This window comes from Pinus tabuliformis, chromosome 1_2 (genome assembly GCF_031772625.1).
Source record: "Pinus tabuliformis cultivar Carrire ecotype Pingquan chromosome 1_2, CPIR1, whole genome shotgun sequence".
NCBI lineage: Eukaryota > Viridiplantae > Streptophyta > Pinopsida > Pinales > Pinaceae > Pinus > Pinus tabuliformis.
In genome coordinates this window covers 680,364,245-680,375,282 of record NC_142298.1, presented here as the reverse complement: position 1 = coordinate 680,375,282, position 11,038 = coordinate 680,364,245, and the positions used below count along the sequence as shown (strand labels likewise).

At 34.6% G+C, this 11,038-nt stretch overlaps 1 long non-coding RNA gene across 1 annotated transcript; it reads right to left on the bottom strand.

The window, feature by feature from the left end:
- Positions 1-2,755: 2,755 nt before the first annotated feature.
- LOC149207526 (uncharacterized) lies at positions 2,756-9,138 on the bottom strand. Its single transcript, XR_016252651.1, has 2 exons — positions 8,676-9,138; positions 2,756-2,880 (listed from the first exon to the last, which is right to left on the bottom strand). It is a non-coding gene; the product is annotated as an uncharacterized LOC149207526 (long non-coding RNA).
- Between the last annotated feature and the right edge of the window lie 1,900 nt (positions 9,139-11,038).

Genomic DNA, 11,038 nt, shown 5'->3' with positions numbered 1-11,038 from the left:
AAAGTACCTCTCATCTGGTGAATGAGTTGGGAAATGTGGATAGGGGCCATAGCACTACCGATGGACGCATCATGTACTGTCGTACTCTCTATGTCTAGGATGCATGATGTTCAACAACTTGATCTAGGATCATTTGAGGTTCTACCTCTGGACTGACTTTTGTCAGTGGAGAGTGGTAAAGTCTTGTGACTCACTCTCAATCGATTCTTCTTCATTATTACTTCATGGTTCAGCAGAACAGAGATAAGATGACAGAGATTCTACATGATGACAGGATGGCATGATGACGACAAATGGATTGGCTGGTGAAATTCTCCCTAGTTGAGAGGGAGTGTTAAAATTGGCAACTAAGGAAAAACTCCACCTTGGGACAACTCATTTGATGGAGATGATGATCACATTTGATTCCTCTTTTCTAGAGGTCCAAGATTGATATAAAGATCATCTCATTCAGATGAGAAGAAGTGTGATTTTGAATTTATGCCCACACATGTGCAAATTGTTCAGATCGGCCTCATCATCATGTAGGCTCAAGAAGCCCAATGGATGTGTCTCTTCACCCACAACGAATTGTATAAATACAAGAGACCTCACACCTCATTTGGCACATTCATCACTCACACATTCTTCTCTCTCTTCATCTGATTGGTTCGTACAGCTATTGGGCAACTTCTCTCTCTCACACGTGTGGCAAGGAGGACAAGTTTTCTGGGCAGAATTGCAGACCGAAATTTCAGAGTTCTGGGACAGGTTTGACCAGTGTTGACCGAGGGTTTGTTGACCAAGTTTGACTGCTTTTTTGGGGTCAAAAGTTTGATTTTTCTAGGCCGCATCTCTGGGCACAAAAACCGAGAAATTCTGGGTTGTTTGACTTGCGTTGACTTCAAGGTTGACTATTGTTTGACCATAGAAAATTTACAGCAATTTTCTCTCTCCTTTGACCGAGCTGTTTTGGGTTGAATTTGTCCTCCTGATCAAGCCGAGTTTGACTGAGAAAGACCGATTTTTTTGGAGGACGATTTGTTGTTGTTTTGACCAATGTTGACTTTCTGGTTAGGGATAAAGTTTGACTGCAGTTGACTGCAGAAATTTACAAAGTTGTTTGGACATTGTACTGGGCAAGTCAATTTGACTTTTGTACTCTCTCGCTGTTGAACTTTTGATTTAATAATAAGAATAATTGATCAAAGGGTTTTCCCCACATTGGGGTTTTTCCTTGGCATCCGCCAAATCTGGTGTCCTCTTGTCTTGGCTTGTCTTCTACATTTTGTTTCATGTTCTATCTGCTTTTACTATCAATGTGATTATTGTGATTGCTATTGGAAATTGGAAATTGTTATTGGGCTACTAAGGAACATTGAAGTAAATTGTGCTAAGCATAGAACATACCATTGTTAACTAAAATTAACAATTTAGGACTAAATTTACATTTTAACCATAAAAATTTAATTTTTTCATAGTATATACATAAAAAAAATTAAATGATATATAATATATACATAATTGACATTAAAATATTTTACATAACATGTACATCAAGACATTTTATAGTGCAAATTAAAATGGTTTTTTATTATTAATATATTTTTACATATATGTCAATATTAATTTGTATTAAAATATTTTATTGATAACCCACATTGAATATTTTTTTTTATACAACATTAAAATATTTTATTAAAAAAAAATCTATATATAAATATATATGAAATTGATATCGACATAAATTAGTTAACATAGATCTTCAAATAATTTATTTAAATCTATTGTTAAAAAAATTTGAAAAGTATAAGATTTAAACATTTTACTCACACATTCTTTTTACTTCTAATTACTTTATAGCACATTCATTTTTTTATATTATAGCCGACATTATTTTTCTATTTAGAGCATAATTTTTTTATTTTTTTTTAAAGGGGCACATGTCAACTCAATGGACGGACGGACGGACAAACTTACACATCCCCTCATACTGGGTTGTAGAATGAGCCTCTCGGCTCAATTAAAGCTAACATTGCTAAACTCATCGGATGTGTCATTTTAAGGAATTCTAAGTAAGATGCAACAATACTATCTGTTAGGAATTGAACTTGGACAGATGAAGAAAAGTTCTCACTTATTAATTTAATAGACAAAAAATTATGGAATAAGTAAATAAATGGACAAACTCAAACCTTTTTGGGGTGAAATTTTTCCCATAATTGGATAAGTATTTTGTTGGAAGTTATAAATAATCCCCATGAATGATAGGAACTTCAACCATGGAACTTTGCCCCTATGGATAAGCTAGTAAGTATAGCAGAAATTTATGTGTGTAAGTCTAGCAGAAACTTTACATTAGCCAAATATCTCAGGTTCACGTTAGAACAATAAAGATTGGAAAAACCACAAATGAAAAGCTGGGAGCCAGCCACCAGATCTAGCTTAACATTCTTTTAAAGTTTGAAGTTTGACTGTATGAAAAGAACCATGGAGTTGAATAAAAGTTATGAAGATACCCATGGATCTGCTGCAGTTTCTAAGCGAACTCGTCAGCTTCAGTGACTGTCACTGACTTTATGAGTAATACCAAACTCAAATGAATAAGACATTATCTTAAGAAATTTCATATAAATTAGACATACCTGACGGAACAGGTTGAATAGCGCGGGAAAAGTTTTCTTTTTGGCAAGATCTCCAGAAGCTCCTAGAACTACAATAGAAAGGGGCTGGCAGCCACTTTCTGTTGTATTTGATAAGCTTACTGTTGAAGAACTCAAAGATTCAGACTCCAGCTTTGAAGGACTTCCACCAGAACCCATTCTTCCTCTTATTTGATCTTATCAAGGTCCACTTAACAGAGAATTTACTCCACCTTGTCTAGTTCTCCCCAGTTCCAACCTACAACAGCAAGGCACCATATGATAGATAAGCTTTAATAGGCTTTACTCATGGAAAAATTCCTTTTGCATATTTAAAACCAAAGACAAAATTATCTATATAAGCTCTCTTTATCTTCCATCTTGAAGCATTTAAAAAGCTGACAACTATATAATAGCCAACAAAAGAAGTTACAGAAAATTATCTATGACAGTGTAGGATAGCATGATTCCATCCGAAACTATCCTAATTGTTTGTTAATACTTATCAAGTTGATGTTCATATCAAACAATTTCTCCATCCATTGCACTATATCCTTGACACCGACAGCTGAAAAGGGGTTAATTCATCAAATTGAAAAGGCAATATATTTCTTAGAGCCCAATCATGCCAACTGTTATGCTAAAGTAAATCTAACCACCATTGGAAACTTTGTTCTGATATGTTCACAATCTGCTTTTGTTTTTTCGTCAAATTGTAATAATCTTTGATTCAATGTCTGATTACTTGCTCAGATTTGTGCTAGATTCTGGACATCTGCCGGGTAACACTTTACGTGCTTTTGCCAGTATTAATGTACACACCAAACACTGAACAGCAATCATAAACATGTTTCAAGGACTCAATACCAGTCTGGTAGCAACTAAACAATACCTCAATCACCAAAGCATAATACTCTCAGCTCCCAATATCTCATTTACGTAATTCCTTCTAATAAAAGTCCAACAACTAAATGAGTGCCTTCCAACCAAAACCCAAATCTCAGTTGCAAATTATCAATTTATTGCCTAATGAATGCGTAGTGAAAACCCATTTAGAATCTTCATCCCAGAAATAGCATTATCTTATAACACTGAAGCAAGGCGGTCCAGCTGGATTAGCTATGTTTTATAAACAGTATTACTCTGACTTCACCAGATCAGATTACATGTAGCTCATAAGTTTATCTCTCTCTCTCTCTATATATATATATATGAAAAAGTGGATAAGGAATTTCTCGAAATCAATAACGATTGTTGGAGAATGGTAGAAAGCCTCCTCATAAGATACATTGCTGTAGCTTTTGTAAAAACTACAGCATGATACCATGGTACGTGGGCTAGATCTGTAAAGTTACCATACCATGTTTGTTTTCCTAAAATATGCTTAATTCAACTTGAAGCTTAATTGGTAAAATTATCGCCTGTAAATTCCCCGCCTGAACAACACCTACAACCTTTAAGTCAATGTCTATTTTTTATGCTTACATGAAATGTAGAAAGATAAAGGTTCACACACTTGAAATGAATTATATTGCATTATGTTTGACGGCACAGTTTGACCAATTCTTGTAAAACTCCCGCGGTTTCTCTGAATCAAGGACAATACGAAAGATAAAATATATCTTCTTATTTCAATGTTCATTCCGTGACTGAACAGTAAAACAAGAAAGGTGTTACAATTTCACAGCTCTTTCTTTTTTTTTACTTTTCCCGTATTTCTCCCTATTTATCTTTGTATGTTACATTCATTATTCATTTCCCTACTCACAAAACTATTTTTTCCTAGGTAATAACACCTAATTCTTATATCATGCTCTTAATTATTCTTTGTGGCAAACATGTTTCCTGACATTTTACATGCAAATTAAGAATTCCCAGGATATGATGCAATGCGACAATCACAGAAAGAAAAATTCGGAGAGATAGTATAGCAAAAGAACAATGCAGTCAATTAGGTCTGATTGCAGACAGTAAACCTAACTGCCAAGGTCAATGCCCAAGAATTCAGCATTAAAAGGGATAAGGAAATCTTAGACTGATAAACCATGTCTCCTACAATGCTAAGCATTTTAAGGAATGATAAATGCATCCTACAATGCATCCAGTTAAAGTAATCCAACAGAAGATAAACTTAATAGTATCAGAACCTTTAGGTACGAAAGCCCTTTTGGATAAGAGTTCAATCAGTAAACTAGTTTATAGTATATAGAGATTGATTTCATGCTAAGTGAGTTTGATTGATATTCCTCTATAAAGTTCACATGATACCTATGCATTAAAGTAACGTGCAAGAGTATTGACGGTTAGAGAATGACTCATCTAAAACGAAGTTTTGAATGTTCTTTAATAGGAGAGAACATCCATGCATCAAATATCTTTCTTCGTTGCATGTGCGAGGCTCCCCTCAAATTTTATCCGATTCAATGTGTTTAAGATGTTTTGTGTACAAAATGAACTTTAATACTTAGGAAAACATGTTAAGATATGGCACCAAATTTTCCTCAGGAAAAAGAAAATTCTAGCAACCTAGGCTGAATCGAACATGTTCATTTTACCTTATGAATGATTATAATCCAATACATAAGAAATGATCCACGGCTACAACCTAACAAAGCTTAGAAATTTTGTGGCTTACTTAGAAATTGCAATACAGTTTCAACCAAGAGGAATCTGTTAAAAAAGCAATAAGCAATCATTGACATCTATTTGATACAGAAACAAGTATGCCTCGGCTAGCATTAAGAGAAGCTGAGTAGCAGGAAGAAAGAATGCTGCCATATCATTGATAAACATTCTACTAAAGCAAAATTAAGTCATAGGCAAACAATTGTGTCCTCTGTTTTAAACCGTAAGGAATTTTGGTTGAACATACTCTCTCCATAAAGGATTGCCATCTTTATAATGTATCAAAAGTTTCCAATGGCTTGAATAGGGAGGAATCTATAGGGAAGCTAATGCCGATCCCTTACAAAAAAAAAAAAAAAAAATACACTACTATATTCTGCCAGTCATAATTTTGAAATTAAATAATTGCTTTTCTTCATTAGATGATAAAAAGGGTCACACATCTTACAAAATATCGTAAATAACACTGCAAAAAATGATATATATTTTACAACCAAATCAGGATAAAGAGAGGAGAAAACTTTTGGCATGCCTTTAACAGGCTACAGCCATGTAACTGAATTACCAAAGTTCCAAAAGGACGAGTGTAACAACTTGTAATGATTTTTAATATTTATTGTACTTGTGCTCCGGAAGTATGCAAAAGAAAGTAAATGAATTTCACATGAAAAGCAACGCAAATTAAGTATTTTATAGATCTCCTGTTCCTCTACAAGATAGCTGCAATCACATGTAATCCGGATTATTAAAGAAATGTGAGTTGCAATATGCAGATTTACTGTCGTGGGATTTTCTGTTACTACCAACTGCATAAACAGAAATATCCAAGTTGTCTATGGAATAAACCAGAACTAAAGGCATAGTAAATCTTTCTAAGGAGTTTAACATCAATATTGTTCTAACCATTTTGACTTCTTGACAGTTCTAAATGGACAGCTTAACATTTATAATTTTGCACAACTCCATTTGATTACTTGACAGTTCCAAATGGACAGCTTAACATTTATAATTTTGCACAACTCAACATTCAGGTTTTACATTGTGTTTAGCTGCCTTGCAATTTTTAATCCAAACTAACTAGATTATGTCTTAAGAACCGGAGTTGCCGTTCCAACAAATGAAATGACTCCGTGCCTTAGTTCATGAGAATCTACTGTCATTTTGGGGGAGTGAAAAGCCAGACTATATTCCTTCACAAAATAAATGCTGGAAGAGTTACCTTCAATGAGATATAATGTCACCCATTAATCTAGATGGATCTTATCTCTAAGTTACTTCGTTTCACCCCAGTGATAAACAAAGCTACAAATTATATTATTGTGAGTTGCATTTATATAAGATTTTGAGGGAACTAAACCTTCTTAAATCACTGAGTAATGAGTATGATAGGAAAAAGATGAGAAACCACAATAACTTGAACTCTTCTAGCTTTTTGAGACCCTGATTTATTAAAGCCTAAATTTGTTCCCCACCAGCCCTTTGACCATAACAATTGTGCTAAGTAGTGTGCCATGTATGAAAATCATGTGTCAGAACGAGCATCTGTCTTGCAACCATTGCATCACCATAGCCTGTGAGCGGACACCAATATGGAGGTAGGATCTGTCCTCTCTCCAGGGCATACATAGGTGAACTAATGTTCACCCTCCCAACTCCATGTTCTTTTTCAATCAGGGGGAGGTAATGTGGAAAGAGCTTGGGATCATCAGGACTGTCGTAAGCAAGTGGATAAACTTTAGTGATCAAAAATTCATCAGCAGCAGGTACATACATCGCCAGTCAAAGTGATAAAGTCGGTGCCTAATAAACACATATTTGCATTTATGATTTGAATTTTGAGCCCTGAGCTTGGCCAGCTGAAAACCAAAATAAGAGTAAACCCAGTTTGTCAAAGCTATCAAAATTAAGATTTGTGCATCAAATGAAACAGGCTTAACACTTTCAAATTTAGAACATGAAGCAACATCAATCAACCACCCAGGTCCAATTAAGTGTTTCACAAACAAAAACATGCACACCTGTAAAAGCTGGAGTATTGCACATCTAATATACAGCCTCCCAAAGAATATTGATGTGGTTTTTCAAAAAAAATAAAGCATAATATTAAAAGTAAACATGTGCATCTGATGGTATACAGGTTTTTTCTGTAAAGAAAACAACCTTATTTCATAGCCGCTTGGCATTTGCCAGTTACCACTAACCTATATTTTAATTGAGATATATGCGATAATGGAATAAATTGATAAATTATAACTGTGGGCTATACATAAAATCATTGAAATAATAGCTAGATTAAAGAGTTAATAAGTAGGACCTCTGATATGCATAAACCCAAGCGAGACAACCCAGCAAAAGCACCAGAGACAAACATGTGAAGAAATTATCAGCCAATAAAGATCAATACCAGAACAAGAGGTATAAAATAACCCTCGTAGTACTGTAACATTACCTGTCTCAGTACTGCTCGACGCTCGCCAGTATCTCATACAATGGCACTTGATGGGTATAAATACACACACACATACTCAACAGTAATCAAACTTAATCTAAATATACATACATACTCAACACTAGTTAGACTTAATCTAAATATACATAACACTAGTCAAACTTAATCAATCCAAGAGGCGCTTGTTTGCGAACCCAACCATTGTTCACAGGAAACAAACACATTAACATAATATCATGGCTGGCATGGCTGGTTTCGCCACAGAGCGCGAGTACACGCAACAGCACGCTAGGGACGTGGTCAAGGCAATTTCGCCTCAACACTATATCATGGAGTAATCAGCCTAACACTTTTATGAACAAAATGTTAGGTCATTAAAAGGTAAGTTCTGAATTGCTTAATGAAATCTAAATTTAGTTCAGCTCAAGTTAACAAGATTCTTGACAGCAAAAACAGTGTCAAATAACAGATAAATCAACAAAGTTTTACAGCTCTCGATCAGGTCCTGCTGTAATGAAATTTAAATTTAGTTCAACTCACGTTAACAGGATTCTTAACAGCAAAAGCAGTATCAAGTAACAGATAAATCAACAAATTTTGGCGGCTTTTAATCAAAGCACGGTCATTATAACAGGAATCTGAAATAATTACGCTGACCTAAACACTCGAAGCCCTTCAATTGCTTTGAGTCTCTTCAACTGATCCGCTCAGCAAATACTAAAAACTGTTAAATTTAACAGACAATGATACTTCGCTCACTAAGCTATCTAGATCTTTATTGCAGACATCATCCATTAGGCTAAATTTAGAACCTGAAATTTATCACGGCTGTATATGCTAAATAAAATGTAATAAATTATCCGATCTGGAGCTCATTTTTTCTGTGCTAAAATTCAGACACTTTAATCGAAAAGAGAGGGAATCCATTTACAAGGAAAACGCAGAATAAAACTTCAAAGGCCAAAGACTTAGAATGTTACCCAAGATTGATCTCAATCAGTTTCGACCTTGGGAATTCCTGAATTCAAGATCCAAATTAAGCATATTCGTCCTCGAAAAAGGAACGATTCATAAGGTTATGTATATATTTGCTCTCTAGCCGTGATTGACCGTTCATCTGGGCCGCCGTCATTTGACGGAAAATTCGTGGCCCATTATTGTCAAATCTTTGGCCAGTCACTCTGCGCCGCGCGGACTCGATCAACGGCGTCAACATTACAAATGCTGACCTGGTCGGTGACTCGTGAGTCGTGACTTAAAGAAATTGCGCTAAGCGAGGCGGCGGCTGAATGTGGTTAACGAATCTGGCCAGATCTATGCTCTTGGTCGGTAAATTGTGGATCAAGTTATTGTTCGCACATGTGCTTCCCGAGAGTGGGCATTTGAAGCTCATTGTAAAACGCAAAACGTCATCCATGACATTTTACATGCAGCAGGCGAGAGAAATACCATTAATGAAAATTAATGGTAATAATAATAAATTTAAATAATAATTATCAAGCGGGTGTAGTTCACGGCAGTTCCTATTTCTTACCCCATAGAAAAGTTAATGCAGTCTGACATGCAAGGGGAATAGCAGTTTCTTTGCATTTATATTTCCCTCAAAGTTGACTTTGGCACTTTAGCAGCAAAGAAACTGCTATTCCTCTTGCATGTCAGACTGCATTAACTTTTCTATGGGGTCTGAAATAGGAGTTGCCGTGTAGTTAGGGTGGTAGGGTCGGTAAATTGTGGATCAAGTTATTGTTCGCACATGTGCTTCCCGAGAGTGGGCATTTGAAGCTCATTGTAAAACGCAAAACGTCATCCATGACATTTTACATGCAGCAGGCGAGAGAAATACCATTAATGAAAATTAATGGTAATAATAATAAATTTAAATAATAATTATCAACCGGGTGTAGTTAGGGTGGTAGGGAGAAGTCATTATTATTTTTTTCATTTGGTTTTAGCCTCACCAATATTAATATGTTTATGTTTTGGGAGCCACTTTTACATGAAAATTAACCAATCCATCTAAAGATTTCCTTAAATGTAACTAGTATTAATCTTCTATCCAATAATTTTTATTTTTATAAATAAAAAACTGTTAATCTCATAAAATAATTTAATTATTAAAAGTACATATATAAGTTTTGACTTTAAATCTATAAAAACACAAGTTATTAATCACTACACTCATTCAAACTATACTACTTAATAATATAAAAAAAATTAAGTTAATAAAATTATTTTATTAACTTTTAATTAATTTAAACAATACACAAAAGTTACCCATAAGACTATTTGTTTCCTTAAAAGCTACACTACATCCATTCAAACCATAACAATATACAAAAATCACCAATAAAACTCTTTGTTTTCTTAGAAGCTACACAGTGTTCTTGGAGTAAAAAAATATATATTTTCAACATAAATCATTTGCAAGCTATTATATTTAAAGATGTTAAATAGTCAAATTCCACCCCACTATAAAATAGTTTCGTACTTAATTAATTAAATTGAAAAATTAAATTAATTTTTGTTATTAATATTTTTTATTAAAAATATTATAATATGATAATATATTTAATACTTAATGGTGTTTTTTTCTTCATCTAAAACTTTCGTATATATAATATTTAATATAAATTATTTTCATTAATTATAATTAATATGAATTTTTAAAAAATTTTAAAATATAAAACATCAAATTTTCCATTATACTCAATATTAAGGACTAAGCTTAAACTTCTCTAGATGGGGTGATAAGGGAAGAGAGATGTAGGAGAGGAACAAGGTAACAATCGCCTTGAGTAGTGAATGTCAGGGATGTGTCAGGTCATCCCTCAACTATTTAAAATGATAAGGCCTCTAAGTTCACACAGGTTGGTTTCTGTTATGGTTGTGAACGTTCTCCTTAGCAAATACTTCCTCGTGCACACTTGTTGTAATGATATCTTCCTTATTGTTTCAATTATGGTAGTCTACCCTCTCTTGTTTATGGCTCCATCGGTGAGTAAGTCATTTATTTCCTTCCACCCTCAAAATACGATCATCCCTCATCTATCACCTGACTCTCCAGATTCCTCTACCATCTATCACCTGACTCTCCAGATTCCTCTACCAATTAAGGTGATTGTTTCCTCGCCCTCTCCAATCTACTTGAGTGGGTTTGGATTCAATCCCCGACTTGCTCGTTGTCCTTGCCCCTAAGCTTCTTTAACTTGTACTCACGCCTCTCTCTTAGCAATATCTTCCATCCCTTGCCTTGGCTTTGCCTTTCCCCTACCCTCACCTTTGCTTTCATAGATCTTTCTTTCCTTTGTTGCTCTCTCCTCCTCTAATTCCTCTTTTGGCTACT